The sequence below is a fragment of the Mycteria americana genome, chromosome 2 (genome assembly GCF_035582795.1).
Source record: "Mycteria americana isolate JAX WOST 10 ecotype Jacksonville Zoo and Gardens chromosome 2, USCA_MyAme_1.0, whole genome shotgun sequence".
In the NCBI taxonomy this organism is placed as follows: Eukaryota; Metazoa; Chordata; class Aves; order Ciconiiformes; family Ciconiidae; genus Mycteria; species Mycteria americana.
In genome coordinates this window covers 77,131,407-77,151,401 of record NC_134366.1, presented here as the reverse complement: position 1 = coordinate 77,151,401, position 19,995 = coordinate 77,131,407, and the positions used below count along the sequence as shown (strand labels likewise).

General features: G+C 43.6%; 1 protein-coding gene across 2 annotated transcripts in view; it reads left to right on the top strand.

Moving 5' to 3' along the window:
* Nucleotides 1-19,995, top strand: part of PHACTR1 (phosphatase and actin regulator 1) — a 322,354-nt gene that overhangs the window by 280,499 nt on the left and 21,860 nt on the right. The gene's annotated exons all lie outside the window — the stretch shown is intronic.

The window sequence follows — 19,995 nt, the reverse complement described above, 5'->3', positions numbered from 1 at the left end:
GCAGCAAGATGGCCCCCGTCGAGCAGGCTGAATCTCCTCATGGCTGTTCCCCATCCGGTGCTGTGGAGAGCATTTTGTGCCCTCCCCATCTCCGAGTGATTTAGGGATAAAAAGAATGGGCAGACAGCAGGATTAGGCTTTATTCACAGACCTCATTTTGTTGGGTAACGTGAAATAATTTCTTCCTAATTACCTCTGACGTCTGCAATTCTCACACTTATTGTTAGCTTCCACTAATGAGAGAAAAGCAAGTGCCTAAAGCAAGAGCTCATCCCCAATGGCAGCGCGCACGCGTGTGTGTGAGGAGCTTGCCTCTTCGTGTGGTGGGTGCTGGGGATAAATCACACGGAAAATGGGATTGTGGTAAACAAGCTCATCTAAATCCTGGATTAGAGGGGGCGATGCGACAGCGCTAGATGCATGAATGGGGGTGACCAAAAAAAGCCATAAAGGGCTGAGCCTGGGTTTTAGCTGCAATGGTACCTAGGGAAAATGGCATTTTCCCTTTTAGTTTAGCTTCGTGAGGAAGCTGTATGTTTGTGAGAAACCCCAAGGGAGCTATCTAAATTGCCCTTAGCATCAGGAGGAAGGCAGCAAAAGCAGGTGATTATCTATGGGCAACAAGCTGAAACCGAGTTATCATTACATGTCTGGGCTCAACTGCCAGGAATATATACTCTGAGCAGAACTGATCTGGGTTCTGTGTGGGGGTACGGATAGGAGATGAACTCTCAAGGCCCTTGTCAGCCCTCTTTTCTGTGATTGATGTCCTGGTGAGCTCTGTTGCACTGAAAGGAAAGGTGGCTTTGTAGTTAAAACGCTCTGGGAAGGCTGCATCTTCCACGGGCTTTCCAACCTCAGGCAAGCCACTGAAAGAAACACATGCACACATATACATATACACACATATATATATATATATATATATAAAGTGTCTTGGGGTCTCCAAATGTACATATGTGCCTATGAACTTTGGAAAATTCCACTAGTTGACAAACTCTCATTGACAGCAAAGTTTGTGTGCTTTCAAAAAATCACCCAGATATCAGGATCTCTTTAGACGTCTAACTCTGTGTTTCAGTAGGGCAAGGATCCTCATTTCTGAGCACGGTTTGGACTTGTCTGTTTATATTAGGAATTTTCATAGCTAACATCATCATTCATCACAGAAAAAGACAACTCTAACATCACGAATGATGCTATAACTATTGTTTTGATATGAATTTCAACAACTAACAGCATGAATTTGCTTCATCTGAGTAGTTTGCTATGGCAAAAGGTCAATGGAGCAATCAAGGGAAAGGGGAGGTGACAGTGGGTAATGTCACCACAAAACACATCACCTCTACATGCTCCCTCGTTTGTGGGATGAACAGTGTCCTTAACCTATGATCTGGATGGGCCCTGGCAGTGTTATCTCTCCTCTGTCGCAACTCCACCTCGGGATGGGATGAACCCCTGCTGCCACCAGTTTCACTCAACGGGGGCCAGCACATGTTTTGCTATGTATGAAAGCAAAGCCTTGCAGAGTGGATATAGTCTGTCCTTGGGCAGATGCGTCTCTCCGTGTTTGAAGGTGGGGCTCCAAATGTGCAGAGACAATTTATTTACGTTACTATAAAGGAGGAGGAACGTTGTGCTGAGGAGAGGAATGCTCTTAATGGTAGGCAGCAGGCAGTGGGAAGCAGCATTTGAGGGCAAGGTCTCCCCAGAGGCACCCTTGTGGCCACTGATGAAATGGAAAGTGTTTTCTCCATGTCAAAAGTTCATTTCAATCAGAGATGTCACCAGCCCAGGAAGGTATTTGTTATTCCTGGGGTCTGTCGCTGCTCCCGTTGCCTGCTCTCATGTGCAAGTGCAAGTCGCTCCGCGCTGTCGTTGCAACATCTGTTTCTCCCATCCTTTCTCTGCAGAAGCCGAGGCAGAATACATTATGGGGTTACAATATCCCCTTCCTGCTTCCCGTCCTCTCCAGCCCCCTGGTACAGTCTGTATTTAGGTCTAACTCAGGCTGTCAACACAGCTGAGACAAATATATTTAGTCTACCTTAGTTTCCTTTGCAGTTTCAGTGGGGTGTGGTATCCTTCATTTTCTGCCCCGAACTGATTGCAGTGTTGCTTTTAATTGTCAAACCACTGTCAGCTTTTACCTCAGAGGAAGCCACATTACTCTGCTGGGCCAAATAATTCATGGTGATATAATATAAGCTTGTGGCAGTAATGAAATAACATATGTCGGTAATAGAAAGAGTTTTTTATTTCTCCAGTAAACAAGAGTCCATGCAGTACTCTTCTTGGAGTAAAAGAATGACAAATATTAATAAAAACAGGTGAAACAAACACAAGCAAGGAAGTAGCCAATTCAAAATATTATATTCTGGCTTTAAAAGAAGAAAGCAAAGGTGGTTGGTTTGTTTGTTTGTTTTCTTTTGCTGGTTAATGCTGACAAATTTAGGGCAGCTCCATTAAGAACTAGCTCATAAATTTCCACCTTGAAAAAATCTAACCATAAATCTTCATGTTTTGTGTCTGCTGATTGTGGGGAGTTAATCACAAGCACAACAGTTGCTCAGCTTGTATGACCTTGTAATTTCCGTAAAGGAAACAAATCAGATGGCAGTACAAGTAGATAAAAGAAGCAGACTGGCAGGAATAAATTTCACTTTATAGGCTGATGATTGTAAAATGGAGAAACTGCTTTTTGAGCAAAATGTTTAACCTCTCTCTGAAGTTACAATTTGCATTTTTTCCCCCCCTTTGGTGTATTATGGCCTATTTGGCAGCACATGTGAAGGAGATTAACATAGGTAATCCTTGTAAGGGAGTCAAAGACATAAAACCAATTTTTTATCCTGACTCCAATCAGCTTTTAAATATATATGTGCTCATATATGTGCACTGTGACTATTACTGTGAGCACAAGCAGGACTGCTAGAGAAGTCAATCTAACTTGTGTGCATGGTCATCTACCTATGTCCAGAAACGCAGGAGTTTCATATGCAGGTTATTGTATGTGGGTAAACAGAGGTGACTTTTTGAAGAGTTGGCCCTGTAGTAAATAGGATTTAATGTTTTATATGTTTGTTTTATACAGGATTAAATGTCTTTTGGACAAATGTACCAAGAAAGCAGATATACTTACCCTTACACCTGCTACAATTATGTAAGGTTGGAATTTTGCATGTTTTCCCTAAGACATAGTGTTAACATGAGAATCATTTAGCGATGAACAGGGACTTTTTTTGCATACATGCAGAAAAGTTACAACCGGTCTTTTAGAGGCAAGTGCAGATGAGAATTATGCTCATATTTCAGTGCACTGGGATTCATAAGCACTGCACAGACCATATGTGGGGATTAAACTAAGTCCTTAGTCTCAGACCTGACCATGTAAAATTACCATTTATGTTAATAACATCAGTGAAGAGGAAGTGTTCTCATGTGCAATAGACTACATCAACATGTCTCTAAGTATGCAGCCTGTAATATTAATTGCTTGCCTTTCTGATTATAAATAATTTTCAATCCAGCAAACTACAGGGAAAGCATGTTAGCACCAAGGTAAATTCAGTAACCTGGTTCTTCACTGACATCCCTGAATTCAGGATGCAGCAACACTAATGGTTAATGAGTAATTAGTAAAATAAGCATTCAATATATTGTATTTGCTAAATGAGCAAGCTTCTATAACGTCAGGCTGGACTATTTATCCTGCAGAATACCTAAGGTTTTCAGCATGCTGGAAAAGTCTTCATGATTTCCTTTGTTGCAGTAATCAAGACAGAAACAGTCTTCCTGCCTCCCAGCAATCAACTGGCTTTGATTTAAAATCTAGCCTTGCAAGTAGGAGACCCTGATCTCAAACAGCGGGGTATGCAAAGGCGCCAATCCACTCCTTCAGTGGGGAACAGGAGTGCTGCCTGGACCAGGGCCCCTTCTCCTGCACATGCACAGGGACCTCAGTCATCTGGTGGGATGGCAGATGGCAGCTCGGTTGCACCCAGGTCCTGTGGGGGAGTGTGCCGGGAGATGTAAACTGCGAGTGAATGCTATCCTCAGGAGGCCCTCACAGAAGCTACAGGGAAAGGTCCCTGGCCATCTGCCATGAAGGTCTTTTCACAGCCCCATCAGCTGACCCACCTCCAGCTAAGCCTGCGAGCAGCATGAACAAAGAGCTCCTTTGACCTGTTTGGCTGCACTGGGAAGTTGGAGCACCCAAACTGTGATCCCTGGCTTTCCTAGAGCACTCTCTGCCCCAGTGCAAGGACTTCCCTGCCCCAATATCCAGGTTTCAGCTGTAAAAGAAAGAGGGCAGGCAACCCCTCTGACAGGAACTGGTTTGTTTGGAGTCAGGTTTATGGAAACACTGCAGCTGCATATCAGTCTCGAAGTGGGGAGCAAGTTCCCTGACGAGAGTTTGGTGCCTTCTTGAATCTCCCTGTCAGGGCATTCTCCAGCTGATCCCAAAACCTCCCTCTGCTCTTTTCAGAAGAAGTGGCTGATGTCTCAGGGCCCAGAGACTCATTCCCTTTTCCCAGTTAACAACTGAGTTTAAATGCCTGGTGTCCTTCACCCTCGGGTTGGGCCAGAACCATTAACCCTTCCCTTGTTGAGGCAGACATAGATGCTGAGACAGAGAGACCTGGGCAATTGCAGGGATCGTAGAGCTATGTGGTACTCCACCATCGATTTCATCTTTCCCCTCAGACTAGCAAAGAAAGTCTAATACTCTATTGCAGTTAGAAGAGCTGCCAACATTTTGCATAGCACTGTTTAATTCCAGCGAGTTAAGGGCTCCATCACGTTTTCTAATGTAACATGACAGATGAAAAAAGGCTCTGCAGCAGCGAAAAGATAGGATTTTTGCCTCTGAAACCCATCATGTGTGACACGTTTTTGGGAGGTACTTCTATTTCCTTTTGTCTTGACTAATTCTTCTTTTCAGAGTCTTTACTCTGTCTTGTTTCTCCTTGTATTTCAGTAGTGATAGTAGCCCTCCTCCACCCCACCCCAGTTCAAGATACTGTACGGCACTTGGCCTTAGTCTGAATGATTTTGGAGCAGATATAAAGACAGTGATGGGGAAATGCAAGGCATCAGTGGGGGAATACTAGGCACCACAGCTCACTTGTCTCAGCATCCTCCCTGATCGTTGCGCACTTCACTGCCTCAGGTTTGATTCTCCCACCTGCCCATCACTGTACCTTGCCTTTCTCTCAGTTCTGTGCACTTGTCACTAGACATGTAATGTTTTAATGATTAGGGCACGTGTTAAAATCTTCAAGAGAAAACAATGCTGCCTCACTATTCAGCATAAAAGTATATCTGAAAGGATGAATTTGACCCAGTAGTACGAAAGATTTAGTGCCATCTTTATTTTCTTTAATGTTTCTTTGATCGATCATGGCAACTGAGATCAGTTGATAAGTGCTTAAAGACTGGAGGAAAGCAAATGTCATTCCTATATTCAAAAAGGAGGACTCAGGGAATTATAGGCCAGTCAACCTCGCCTTTATCACCAAGAAGGTGATGGAGCAGCTAATCCTGCAAACCGTATCCAGGCACATAAAGGACAAGAAAGTCATCAGGAGTAGTCAACATGGATTCACAAGGGGAAGTCATGCTTGATCAACATGATGAACTTCTACAATGAAATGACTGGCCTAGTAGACAAGGAGGGAGCAGTAGATAGTGTCTATGTAGATTTCAGTAAGGCTTTCAATATTGTCTCCCATAAGATCCTCACAGTGAAGTTGTTGAAGTATGGGCTGGATGGGCGATGGGTTGAAAATTGTCTGAATGGCCGGGCCCAGGGGCAGCTGCTCAGTGGCACAAAGTCTAGTTGGAGGCCAGTAATAGCAGGATACCCCAGGGGGTCAATACTGGGTCCAGTCCTCTTTAACGTCATTCATTAATGATCTGGATGATGGGCAGAGTGTACCCTCAGCAGACTTGCTGATGACCCAAAAGTGGGAGGGGTGGGTGATGCACCAGAGGGTCGTGCTGCCATCCAGAGGGACCTTGACAAGCTGGAGAAATAGGCTGACAGGAATCTCATGAAGTGCAACAAAGGCAAGCGCCAAGTCCTCTACCTGAGGAGGAACAACGCCATGCACGGTATATGCTGGGGGCTGATCAGCTGGAGAGCAGCTTGACAGAAAAAGGTCTGGGGGTCATGATGGACACCAAGTTGGACATGAGCCAGCAACATGCCCTGGAGGAAAAAAAGGGCTAATGGTATCCTGGGCTGCATTAGAAAAAGTATTGCCAGCAGATCAAGGGAGGTGATCCTTCCCCTCTGCTCAGCACTGGTGAGGCCAAACCTGGAGTGCTGTGTTCAGTTCTGGGCTCCTCCATACAAGAGAGATATGGGCATATGGGAGAGAGTCCAACGAAGGGACTGGAGCATCTCTCCTATGAGGAAAGGCTGAGAGAGCTGGGACTGTTCAGCCTGGAGAAGAAAAGGCTCAGGAGGGATCTTATCAATGTGTATAAATACCTGAAGGGAGGGTGCGAAGGGGACGGAGCCAGGCATTTCTGAGTGGTGCCTGGTGACAGGACCAGAGGCAATGGGCACAAACTGAAGCACAGGATGTGCTGTCTGAACACCAGCAAACAGTTTTTTCACTGTGAGGGTCACCAAGCACTGGCACAGGTTGCCCAGGGAGGTTGTGCAGTCTCCCTCCTTGTAGACATTCAAAAGCCATTTGGACACAGCTCTAGGTGGCCCTGCTTGAGCAGGGGGGTTGGACTAGATGACCTCCAGAGGTCCCTGCCAACCTCCACTATTCTGTGATAGCACATGGCATCAAAAGAGCTGACAGTCTTTGTGTATTAGCAACATCTTTGCCTTTTGAAGTGCACGACATTGTTGGGTAATTTTTTGTGTGCCTTTGGCACTGCAGAGTGGCCGAGTTCTGTCTCAGACTTTCCCAAATCCTGACTCCCTTCACTCCCCCAGTCTAAGGTTACTGTGAATGTGTCTCATAAAGCTATTCTGATGCAATGCTTGACACATTTTTCCTGCTTTGGGTTATTGCACAATGGCTGTGCGGCACAGACCATTTAGACAGGTCACAAGCTCTGACAAATGGCTGTCTGACCTGTAGACCATAAAAGTCTCTAGCTCACTTCAGTTCCAAGAGAACTGGGGTTAGCCCTTGAGACCAAACTCCTCATGCTCCGCTCCATGGAAAAAATTACCAGGACTCAGTTTCTAAATAAGAACATCTCACAGGCATGCTGTATTCACATGGAAATCAACTCCAGACACCCAGCTTCCCTCAACAAGCATTTCTCTCAACCCTGCACCTCCCCATCCCTTCAGTCCACCTCTGCCATAGCAAAAAAACACCCAAGTCCCAGTTTCACTTCCAAGAGTTTTTCAAATTCCTTGCACCCTTGTATAGGTCTTTTCTCCTTTTCTAGCTCTCTGAAGCAGAACCTTAAGATCTGCCTTCAAAACTTTCTGTCTCTGGGTGGATCCAGAGACAACAAACAGCAATTGATTGTTCTTTCTCAGTTTGGGGAATTAGGAGCTTGCGCCTCTCAGAAACGTCCCAGACAGCCTGCAATGGTGCTGTCTGGTATCTATACAACAGCAACGATCTCAAGTAGTGCAGACTACAGCAATGTTCTAATGGCTCTAGTAAGAAAATAGGATGGAAGCATGTATTTGATGCACATTTTGCCAAAAACACTGCTGATCGGAATTTGAAAAGCTGACAGAGTGTGGTAGTTGTGAGACATTTTTTTTCCCTCTCTTCCTTAGCAGCTGGTGTTCATTAGCTGGGCTCAGCAGAGCACCGCTGCTGTCAAGCAGGAGCAAAGTTGTTATTAGCACTAGGTAATCTCCAGTCATGAGAGTGGCTTAACACCCAATAAACTATAAGGTACAGATGTAAATTCAGTATGCTTGTAAAGCAAAATACAAGTCCACATGGCTGTGGCCAGGGGGGGCTGGAAGGAAGGACTGAGAGAGTGTATTCTTTTACTTCAGCTCAATGCTGATGCATGAGAAATTGCATGTTTTAAACTAATCATGAAGTTGAGAAAAGCTAGGAAGCAGGCACTGTATCTGTTTGCCCAGGCTATCCCTGCCAGCATGTTTTAGTGCCAATCTGCAGGCTCTCATAGCAGTGGGTGCAGTTTCCAGTTTTACAAACACTGCATCATCGGTACATGTGCATCATCGATACACGTTCAGAAGGGATTTTGTCAGGGTGACTGTGCTGATTCCCTTTTCTACCTCTCTCCAAGCCCCGTCTCCTTGCCTTCACTGCAGCTGGATATGCAGAAAACAAGTGGATGCCACAAAACCAGGGCACTGAAAGCCCAGGACAGAGGTATTTCAGTCCTGGCATCTGAGCGTGCCCTGCAGGGAAATCCAGGCTTCTCCTGTGGCATGTCAGCAGCCATGAACAAACAAACTTTGCTCATCCTGCATACAAAACATTTTAAATATTAACTCTCTTCAGCCTCTCTGCATGAATGCCAGCAACATAAACTATTCAGACCAGTAAGGAGCTCAAAAAACAATCACCAGTTTAAGGCAGTCTTTCTTTAGAGGACAAACAATTGCAAAAATGTGGGTTTTAATAGCACCCTCATTTGAAATGTCACAGGGAATACATCTACAACACTGTCCCAGTGGGGTTTAAGAAGTGAAGTGTCTGAAGTGTAAAGGAGAAATGACTCTTCAGGTCAGCTGGGCCACGAACAGGTTTCTCTCCCATTTTGTATAAAGAAGATGGAAGATGTCGTTGGGCATTCCCTCCCCCTCCTTAGTTCAACATCAGCTCCAATTAAGGAAAAAATAATGAAAAGAATACTGGTCTCCCTGCAGCAGCTAGATTGTGGTAATGAAGCAGGTTTTTACATTGATAAAGTGTCAGGGGGAGCTGGGGAATGTGCAGGCAAGAGTACAGGCACCTGATTAGTCAGAAAACTGAGAGCGGAGAAACTTCAGTAGGGGTTGAACTGAGCCCTTGAAACTTCAGGGGGAAAATGGAAAAAGCTGATGTCACACTATGCAGAAGACGAAGAGAAAGGCTGCAGCCTGTTCAGCATATCACATAGGGTTTGTGTGTCCCTCTGGAAGTGTTTTGTTTCGGGGGGGGGGTTGTTTATTTTGAAGTTAAGAGTATTTGCCTGGAAATAGGATCTTTGTTACTTTGGAGATTATTGATTCCTGCTGCTAATTCCTTATTCAATGTAATAAGCCTCTTTGTAACATTCCATTTGTTTTGCTGTGGAAATACTTATGAAGCAACAACAACAAAAAAAAGGATTATCAGTTTATGGTCCAAATTTAGCCTCCGGGTAATTATGTGTGTCTCAGTAACTCTGAGAGAAGAAAATGCGGATGGGACAAGAATTCTCCCAAGGAAAAAATATCTTGTTATGCTTTTAGGCCACTAGATTTACACCTAAAGGTGGTGATATAATTGTGAGCAAATCGTGTCTAATATCTTGTCAAAATAACAACTCTGTGGTTTCCTAAGGCATGGGGTTTTTTAACTGTAACCAGGTGAATAATTTCTTCTTTTTTTTTTAAACTATCCATTCTTGGTATTTTCTGTCTCTGGTGCAGCATGTTTTCACTGATGAGCCATGAGATGCTACGATTTTAAAAAAAATATTTCTGGACTTTGCTAATGCATAGAGGCAGAAGTAGGCTCTGGCAGTGAAGGTGTTAAATACACACCAGCTGGAAGGGGACAGGTTGTGTTCTTGAAGAAGGTGGGAATTTATACAATGGGCAAATCGCTGGGTAGGGTGGTGAAACATGAAATTCTCTAGAAAGGCAAGAAATGAATTTGCAAACAGTGATGCAGATGCAAAAGAATCAACGTTGTAAAACGTATGCAAACACCCAGACTGATCAGCAGGTATCACGGATCCATGTGTGACCAGCTAGGAATGACCCAGACATCTGCACTGCAGCTGGCAACACAGCTACTGGGGAGAGCTGTCCTTGTAACCTGCTTCAGGAGATTTGTGCTTGTACTTACCGTAGCAGTTACTGCAAGAAGAGTTGTGTCTACTGGAGTTGGCCGAATAAGGGATTTTTTGCATTTGGTACTCAAATGGAACAAAATAATTAACAAGTGGGGTAGGAAAAACTGAATAAAAATAGCAAATTGAGGCATTAATTTTTAATTACAAACTGAAAACTAGCATTTCAGGTCAGAATCAAATATTTTCTCCAACACACTTTTTAATGCTTTTTTGAATTTTTTTTTTTTTTTTTTAAGAAAAATATATCTAGTGAATTGTTTTCTCAGCTGAAACTACTCACTAAGTTTGACCTTACCTCGCAGATAGTTTCTGACCTGCTGGAACTCAGTTTTTCAGCAATTTTGCTGTTTGTCACAAACGTTTCACCCAGCCCTAATTCTTAATCTTCAAGTGGACGTTTTAGGCCACAGCCCTTTGCAGGAAGTCACTGCTATTTATCACCTGCCTTTCCTGCAATCTGGGGGGCTGAAATCCCTCTGGCACAAAATAGTTAATCACTCTTAAAGCTCTCAAATTTGTTCACTTCCAGGAATTTTCCACTTCAGTAACAAGACAAAGTGTGGGCACCATGCTATTTCCTACACATCTTTTCTCCTAGAAACTGAATTATCGCGGTTTTGAATTGCTAACACTGCCAACTTCTGTTATAAAAGTGTTTATTTGGAATTCCTGTATTGTGGCTGGTCCAAGTCACTGGGTATTTTAGCTTTTGATTCATTTCTCAGAAAGTGGATAAGTTGCTTTTCTTTTACATTACCAATGTAAAGTGCCTGTTTGGAGATGAATTTGATTTCTGCAGTATCGTTCCTTTGCCTTTCTTCATGCTGGCACTGGTAAAATGGTCTATAACAAACGAAGACGGTCAGGGGATATACATCATTCCTCTCTCTCTGTTCTTTGAGTGGTCTGTAGCTGCTGCAGTAACAGAGGAGGTTTTTTCAAGTTGCCCATGTAAGTGTTGAGCTTGCCGTCAGCAAGCTGCTGAAGTTCCCCACCCAAGTTTCCTTCATTAAAACTAACAGCTTCTTGCATTTTGGATTGAGATTTGCCATGATGGTCACAGATTATTTGGACTGCCAAACAAAATTGGTTTGTTTGTTTACATGTTTTAAATGTCCCTGATTTGATATTTTAGGATTACACTTGTGTTAGTGCATATGTGAATAAGAAGATAGGGTGCTGTTACTTTTTTAATTAGACAAATTGCATACTGACCATGCTAGAAGTGTAAGATACCTGCTAATGCACAGGCTATGTACATACAGTCACTGTGGTCCATATATAATCACCACGTAGTCACTGTGGTCCACAGAGGCCCATTAGGAGGTCTGATCTTCACGCTAGCTAAATGTAGTGAAGATGGTTCCTCCATTATGTACTTCGGCCCTTAACCCTTCCTCGAAGCCAGCAGCTGCTTCTCAGCAGAATTTAAGTTTGTGGCAGCAGATTTCTCAGACGAGGATCCGTAGAGGAGAGGGGCACTGGGAAAGATCAGGGGGGTTTAGAGGGTGGTAGGAGGTTTGGGGAGTGGGGCCGTGCTCCCGTTGTCATCCCTCAGCCTCCCTCTGTGGTTTTTTCCCTGGCCCCACAGACCTTCTTCCCACCTTTTAAAGCATTGCTTCCTCTCTCCATCCCGAGGCCACCACACGTGCACAGGAATAACTGCTTTATTCCTATATCAAACCATGCTCCACCATGCAAGCTTCCCTGAGCACCAGGAGCCAGGGCAGGGGGACATGCAAAGAGGGAAGCGGGCTCTGCTCTTCTGGCTCTTGCTTGGAGATGGCTCTGCTTTGAAGAGGGTAACTTTTATGGTAAGAAGCAGCCATGTACTGGAGCTTAGAGGGGTACCCCAGATTTGTTTAATCCAAGTTGCTAAAAACAGCAGGGGGTGGTGTCACAACTCTAGTCACAACTGGCTTGGCTGGGTGACAGAGCTGAAGGGGTCTGGGCCCCTGCCTCAGGTCTGTTGTTTGGTGGAACAGTCCATAGGATAGTCCAGGAAGCCCTTCAGCAGCAGAAGATTGGGGACACCTTTGCAAATATATTAATGGTGATCTGGTCTCCTACAGATCTTCCAAATACATGTTTACAGCTCAAAACTGAGTAAGTGCAGAAGATGGCAGGAGAAGCCTCCAAAGACTAGTGTTTGGAGGAAAAGAATATTGTATTTAACCAGAAAAAAGTAACTTACTATGAGGAGTAAGGCAAATAATGTTTCTAAGGTTTAGCATCCAGATCTTTCCTTCAAAAATGCATCTTTAAAGACTCATTGCTGTAAGTATATTTGTTCACAGACACAAAACCACATTACTATAGAGAGAAGAGATTTTAAAACAAACCAGACACAATAATGCCTATAGATAGCAAGAATATCTGTTCAGCTCAGATTGATTTTCGTGGTGCCATTTTATTCAAGTCATTCATGGATTGACCTTGAACTGTGAATTATGATCTCTTTAGCTTTGTAAAATCAGCTTTTGGTTCAATATCATTACCTTTGGAGAAGCAAGTGTCTTCTCACAATGCTGTACAGACAACAGAAGGACAATCGCTAACATTTTAGAACATTTTTTTTCTTTATTACAATGGGTCCTAACATCCATCTGTTTTTTCTGGCATGCTTTAGATCTTCAACCAGCATTTAGTACATTTTTCCCTCTGGATTTCTAGTACTCAAAAATATTCCATTTTTATTGTTCCAAAAATGTATTCTTGAATTAGATACATAGTAAATTCCCTCCTCTAAAAAAGATTGTTCTTTGTTTCCTACTGCAGTTGTTGGATATTTTGTTCTTGGGATTAGGCCTAAGTGATTTCAGAATTAATGCTGCAAAGCTCATGTGGTGTAACTATCTTAATTCCGCCATGCCCTTTTTTTTAAATCATTTAAACTTGCATGATCATATTTTGTGCGAACAGCCAGCATTTGGCTAAAAGGTTTGATGTTAATGAAACAGTACAGTAATGAAACAGAGGAGGCTCCATGTTAGAGCTGGAGGTGTGAGACATGAGCTTGCGTGATCTTGCAATGTTCTACATATCAGTAGGCATTTGCAGTTATTATTATTGAAAAGGGGGCCAAAATCTGAATTTGTATGTCTAGCACTACTTGGCGTTATCTTTAGAAAATAATAAGAAATTAAGTAATTCCTTGGGAAAATGCAGGTGTCTGCATTGTGATACTGTGGTCTCATGAAAGATTGATGACTTGGGTACGTCATTATTCACACTGTTTCTACTCGGAGTCATAGGACTATCTAGCCATTCTTTTATTTCTTTTAACAAAATACAGAGTTCATGGCCCAAGATGATTCTGCTTTATTTCAGTATTTTAAAGAAATACGTTCTGTATATGATAGGCAAGATTTTAACTTTATGCAGACATAATGAATTGTCGAAATCTACATTTTGAATATGATTCTTTTTCCCCAGGAGACCTAATCTGGGCAGCCTTTTCTTTCTTGGGGAGCTTGTAACTTTCCCAAGAGTAAATCAAAATCATAATAAATCAATCCCTCAGTCAGCTGAAACAGAAAAGACTGCATTATTTGAGCTATGAGTCAAGAATGGATTCACATGGGCTGAAGAATGAGAAAACGAATTGGTCAGGTTTAGAGTTTTAAACAAAGGGCCAGCTTGGTTATATTTTTCACTATCCACAGATGCTTGAGCAAGCAGAAAATTTGCTGATTAGTTTTCCTAAAAATCCTCACTGCAATCTAGACTAGGCGGAGCTTTAAAGTTTATATTGAATCTGTTTCTCAACACAAAACCAAGTCTGGGATAAGCATAATTTTGGGGGGTAGTAAAAGACTGCTTAGAGCCTAAATTAAAATCTGAATAATTTTAGTTGAAAATCTGATTTTCCTGCAGAGCCCAGCTGGATACATGACTGCAGATGTGTTACGGGAACTGTTATTTGGTTGGTTCATGTGCCAGACTGCTCTGTATTTCTTGCGGTGCACTAGGAAGAACTGCTGAGCAAAAGCATTGCCTCTCTCCTCCAGGACATGGGACTGTTGTAGCTATCCTGGACCAGGTGGTCCAGTCCAGGGAACAAACTGGGATGCTGAGGCAGCAGAAGTACCTTGCCAGTAAGGCACCATCAGAAAGTACTCCGATCTTCAACTGATACTTACCAGTTTTTAAATTTTCACCAAAAGCAAGCACTTCCTACCAAATTGTCTAACTAGTTCTCATCTAAACTCTGTCTCAGTGGTGCTTCACCCATTTTCCCGGGGATGAACAGGGGTCTCTGCCCGCTTTGGTCTGCTCTAGTCATTGCCGCAGGCTTCTTTATAGCTGCAGAAGCACCACCATCTCCCAGGGGCTGAATGTTTAAAATCAACAGGGAAATGGAGAGCAGTCATTACATGGTAACTGAATCGTGGCAAACACTCCTTATGGTTTTATTGCCTTAATTTCTCAGGAAAAGGAGTTATAAGGCGTATTATCATGACTGATACCAGGAGACTTGTCACACAGGAAAGAGAGCTTAAAGAAAGAGATAATGTATCCTACAAATTAGCCAACATCTTAATGGAGTCTAGTACAGGAATTTTAATGGTGTAAAACTCTTACATTTGCTTCTTTGGGTAGGGATTTTCTATTTAATATGCCTTCAGTTTATTCACTCATTGATAAAACTGTATTTAATCCCATTTTATAAATCCTGTTAGGAGAAAGATAGTTCTCTGTAGACGCTAAAGTCTGGCTGGGAATATCTGGGCTGATACTTCAGAGAAAGTGAACCTCCAGGATTACAAATATTTTTTGCTCGTTGTGCAGTGACGTAAGGAAAGGAGGTAGTTCATTCCTGTCTTCTGCTAACAGTTAACTGGCAGAAGCAAATACAAGATTTTCTTCTCCAGTTTTCTCTTCCAATTTTCTGTCCTTGGCATGGGAGCACAAAGAGCCCCTGGTAGCCTATATTTCATCAATATTGCTTTGCTATCAGCATTATTATTGGGAAAGGCAAGCTAAATTAAGCAACAGTAAGACTCTTTACTCCCATTGAATTATCCTCATGTTGAATTATATAGCTGATGTAAATCAGCACAGTTCTACTGGCTTCAGTCATGCTCATTTATGCCAACTAAAGAGCAATGTGACAAGTAGTTCTTTGTAGCAGCTGGCTTCTCACATGCCCAGCTCAGATCTACTCCTCTCTAAGAGCAATCTCTAGGGTGGTATGAACTCAGTTGCAACTGAGTAAAAAGATTTGCATCTACAGAATAAATTCAGGAGTTGCTCCAGAGGTTACGCCCCACTGTGCTCAGAAGTTATTTTACATCGGGGTGACCTATGTCATCAGGAAGAGCTGCATGAGCGTGGCTGGGCTCCGAGATGTTTTGGTAATGTTCTGGACACCTCGCCATACTGCTGCGTGCCCTGTTGTGACCACCCGTGACCCGTTTGCCCATCAGTCCTGCGCTTGGGTCACCCACACCAGATGTCACCGTTCAAGCACTTGGAGAGCTGCTGGGTTCTGCCTCTTGCATCTGCAAATGCTCAGAGTTAACAAGCCTGGCGAGTATATGGAGCATCGTCTTCCAGCAAGTCCTGTATTATATCCAGCCCTTATACTTACAGGTGACCCAATACTAAGCTCTTAGATTTTCTCTAGGCAGAGGCAAAGATGAATTCCTGATACCCCGGAAACACACATCCAGCACTGTCCTGTTCACACAACAATGAGCTGGATGGCATTAACCAGCTCTTTCTCAGAGCTCATCCACAACAAAACAGGAGACAAAGGAGAGAAAACCCCTGACTCCTAGAGGGGGACAGCAAGGACACTGCCACATTGAGCAGAAACTTCCCATTCAGAGTTCTCAGTTTGCTGGGCAGGGTCCAAACAGTAGCATCCGTCAGTGAAAATGCTGCCTTTCTTTCCCTTCGCTCCCTGAAGAGCTTAACGCCCGCATCAGCCAATACTTTGAGTCTACAGCAATTGATTTTGCACAATTGTCCCTCCTGCCCCAAAACTCCTACTCATCCACCATGATGTGCCCAGCCCAGCCCAGGGCAAATCCAAAAAAGCAAAACAAACAAAAAAAACCCCACCGCACGATGTCCTTATGAAGAGTTGCTCAGCTCTTGTTGTATAGTTCTAGCACAAGGAGTATGGTGCATTTTGATCATGCAGGGAATTAATTCAGAAAAGTGGTTTGCTGTCAAGTTTATATTTGTAAATCTGAGCAAACAGTTCTATTTTTCACTGACAATCTCATTTGGATATTATTTTTTCAGTGAAATCCTAGCAAAGCTTTCTTTATGTCACCATAAATCTTAGGAAGGTTTTCTTTGTAGTAAAACCTTTGCAGTGTATTTGCAAAACCGCTATTAACAATATTGTGAAAACATATGAAGTATAAAACAGGCAATGTATTGCAAAGCACAAATTACAAAAAAACAAACTTTCCTATCCCCTTGAATGTCTGAAGCTTATTGCAAAATTGCATGGATGGCACAATGAAAGTCAAGCATGTTCACACAAGAGATTTTAGATACAGAAAGTGCTGTTAAAGGTTGTTACTTTTTAAGGCCTGTCTTGCCTTTTCCTTGGGTAGACACCTATGCTCATATAGCTCCATGAAGCAGTCAGAGTTACCTTTCTGATCAACAGCAGCACCACACATCCCACTTGATTCTTAGTTTTCACAAGCAGATCTGTTCTTTGCTGTTGCAGCAGCAAACCTCCATTTTCTCCTGTTTATTCTGATTGTGCTGCTAATGAGACGCTTGTTTCCTGACCTCTGGCCTCTTGACAGCCTCATGCAGCCCCTGTGATGTTAAATGAAATAAGGCACAGCAGCAATCCAGCAATCAAACCACTGAAATCAATCTCTGCAATCTAGGTGGGCTTCATTAATATTTTTTTATTCTGGGCAATACAGGAGGGAAGGTAAAAGAGGGGAGGTATCACGCCTGGTGTTTGCCAAGATCAGAGTGGTGCACTGGAGATGGTATACTGAAATTTGGTGTGAAGAAAACGGTATCTTTTCAGCCATGGTAACAAAGCAATAGCTGCTTACTTTCCTTGATTTACAGGATCAGTAACTAGTATCAAGATTTTAAAAAATAGTAACATTAACATCTGGCTCAACATCTGGCAAACGTAGAAGTTAAGAGGCAAGAAAAAAGAACTAAAATGAAGCTGTTCTGAGGAGCTGGTGGAGTAGTTTGATAAGTCCAAACATAATTTGGGGGCAGAAGTCACTGTAGCAGCAAGAGAAGAAGTGAAATGAAAAGAGCAAGAGACCAAGAAAAGAGATAATTGTGAGAGCGTGGAAGGGAAGGGCTGGGGAAAGGGCTGGGTTTGTTTGAGAAGCTCATCAAGGAGGGACTCACAACAAGGGAACAGGAGCAGGCTCAGTCAGTCCAAAAGGATGATGGAAGTGGGGATGTAACAGCAGTTCATGGAGATGAAAGCAGACACTGGTACTGGAGACCCGGAACCTCCACAGCTTCTATTCATTACCTTCTTCATCCTCCAGCTGTGCTTTACGGCTTGCACTGTAAGGACTAGTCATGATAAACTACAAGGGTACTTTATCTTCTCCTACTGCCTAAGTCTTGCTATTAAAAATTCCTGAGTTTGTAAGAGTCCAGAAGCAACCAATAACCCACGAATGCAGATAGCTTCAGATCTCCAGACTGAAGCTATCAAAAGTGCCATGGCTTTTTCTGAAGCACTTGAAAATGGTAGTTGTCATTTAGGCAGGAGCACTCTGCAGCCTGGAAAGGGTGGATAATGGGATCTATAAAATAATTTGACTCTTGATGGGGAACACGGGTATTCTTGACTCACTTTCACTAGGGGCTCTACCAAGCAGTGTGGGGAAAAATCCCACAGTCTATAGGTCTCTGAGCAGCACAGGAGTAGAGGGTGCATATAATACCAAGGGTGGAAATCTCTGGAGGAAGATTCCAAATCTCTTGGAGGAAATCTCTGTCCTCTTGTGTGGAAGCAATGACACAGTGAGGTGAAAGCTTTGTTTAAATGCATGTACTTCATGGCAGGTACCCCAGTAAACACATGGAAGACTTGGTCCTTTTTGTAAATCACCTATGTAGATAGAGAAAACTTCTGCCTTTTGTTAGAAACGCTCCAGTGTGAATTGTTCTTGACAGAACTGTTAGCTGAGTCCTTCAATCCCCGTTTTCTTGGAAAGGGGAGGACCTTTTCGGGAGCATTCTCTTCTGACTAATTTCTCCTTTTACTTGTTGTGTGATGTTTGTTTCTATAGAAGCAGCCGCACACTGGGTGGCTGGAGTCTGTCCTTAACATCCCTCTGATGCATCCTCTTGAAAAGCATCACGGTGGGTTGGATTAAAAACATTGTATAACTCAGTTCCTGCAGACACTTGTGGTGGGGCTAAGAGTGGCAACTTTTTCTCTTTGATTCTCATGCGCTGCTAGAAATTGTTTTAATTGCTCCGTAGTCCTAAGGTGAAGTCTCCCATTAGCAACAGCTACTGTATCTTAAAGATGTTAATAGCAAGCACTTGAATAGCACTTTCTGTCTTTGAAGTAGTTTGCAGACGTTCTTTACTTCTGAATTAAGGATGAGTTTCTGTCCCTTTCAACACTTTTCCAGTGAGATAAATGTTCAATCTGCCGTGGGAAAGAGACAAAGCTAATGACTCCCAGTTCTCCACTGGAATAGGGCCATGTTCTGCTGTTTTGTTTTCGTGGTCTAAAGTGGCCCCAAAGGACATATGGCTGGTATCACCTCTGCTGATGGAAATCTTCAGGCTATATGAAGTCAGATGCCTGTAGTGCTTCTGCCTGCATACAGCTAGCGTAGGGGGTGGGCTCCTACCCACCCCATGCACTTCAGGCCTGTGCACCATGCATGATGTGAGGGGCAGGGGTATTGAACTGGCGCACAGGTGAGCTCCTGGCTCTGGAGAAGGCTGGGGATGTGTGCGCATCTCAGCAGTAGCTCAGCCCTTGTGTTGTGAAGAGCCGTTGTCAGACATTGCTCATCCAGCCTTGCAGATCCAGCCCCACTTCAGTGAGCTTCTGTGCCGTGGGTCGGGAAGCATTCATCGCAGAAGATGAAGCCATGCAGCCGGCGTTCGTATCACATTTCCTATCGGTACCCGGTACCTCACAGGGGAATTGATGATCCAGCTGGCAGAGACTGGGGCCCCCAAATTGGAACGTCTCTGAATGACCACGTCTGAAGGAAGAGGAGGCTCTGTCCTGTCACTGGCATCGTTGACAAAACTCCCATTGACTCGGAGGAGAGTATGAGGAGGCCCAACAGTGTTGACTTCTGATGTCATCTCCCTGGTTTACTTTGTTTTCCAAAGACCCCTTTGTGCTTCTCTGCCTTGCTTTGTATTCTGAATATTCAGACCATTTCTGTGCTCAGGGTCCCCATTTGTATTTAGATTGCATTTGTTGTGACCCTATTACTTACAGGTTAACTAGCAAGTCACGCTGATCCTTCAATATAAGATTTAATAAAAGCCACGAGAGGAGGAGGAGGGAAGTGAGGGTGCGGAGGAGGAGGAGGAGGGCTGCTATTGTTCTGCCCTCAGCGCTGCCAAACCATCCCTTGTTTTTTCTGTGGACTGTCTGTGTGTTCAAATGCTGTTTGAACAAACGGGGCGCAGTCAGGAGGCTGGCGAGAGGGCAGCGAGAGGGTTAGCTGGGTCTTAGCTAGAAATACTTGCGCGAGTCAGGAAGCAGGCATGGGAGGAAGGAAATTAAGTGGAGACATCTGTGTAGCTTAGCTTTCAGCAGCTCTGCCTGGGGTAGTGGTGGGAGAGTCATGCCTAAGATGACATAACGTATTTTGTCTTTCGTGAGTTGAAAACAGAGGAAACTGCGAAAGCGAAGCATGGTCTGTGTCACGCATGGTCCGGGCATACCAAGTACATAATGGAGCGGTGTCAATGCTTTCTGCTCTGCCTTTCACACCCCAAAATAACTCTTCAAGATAGAGAACTGAGGAG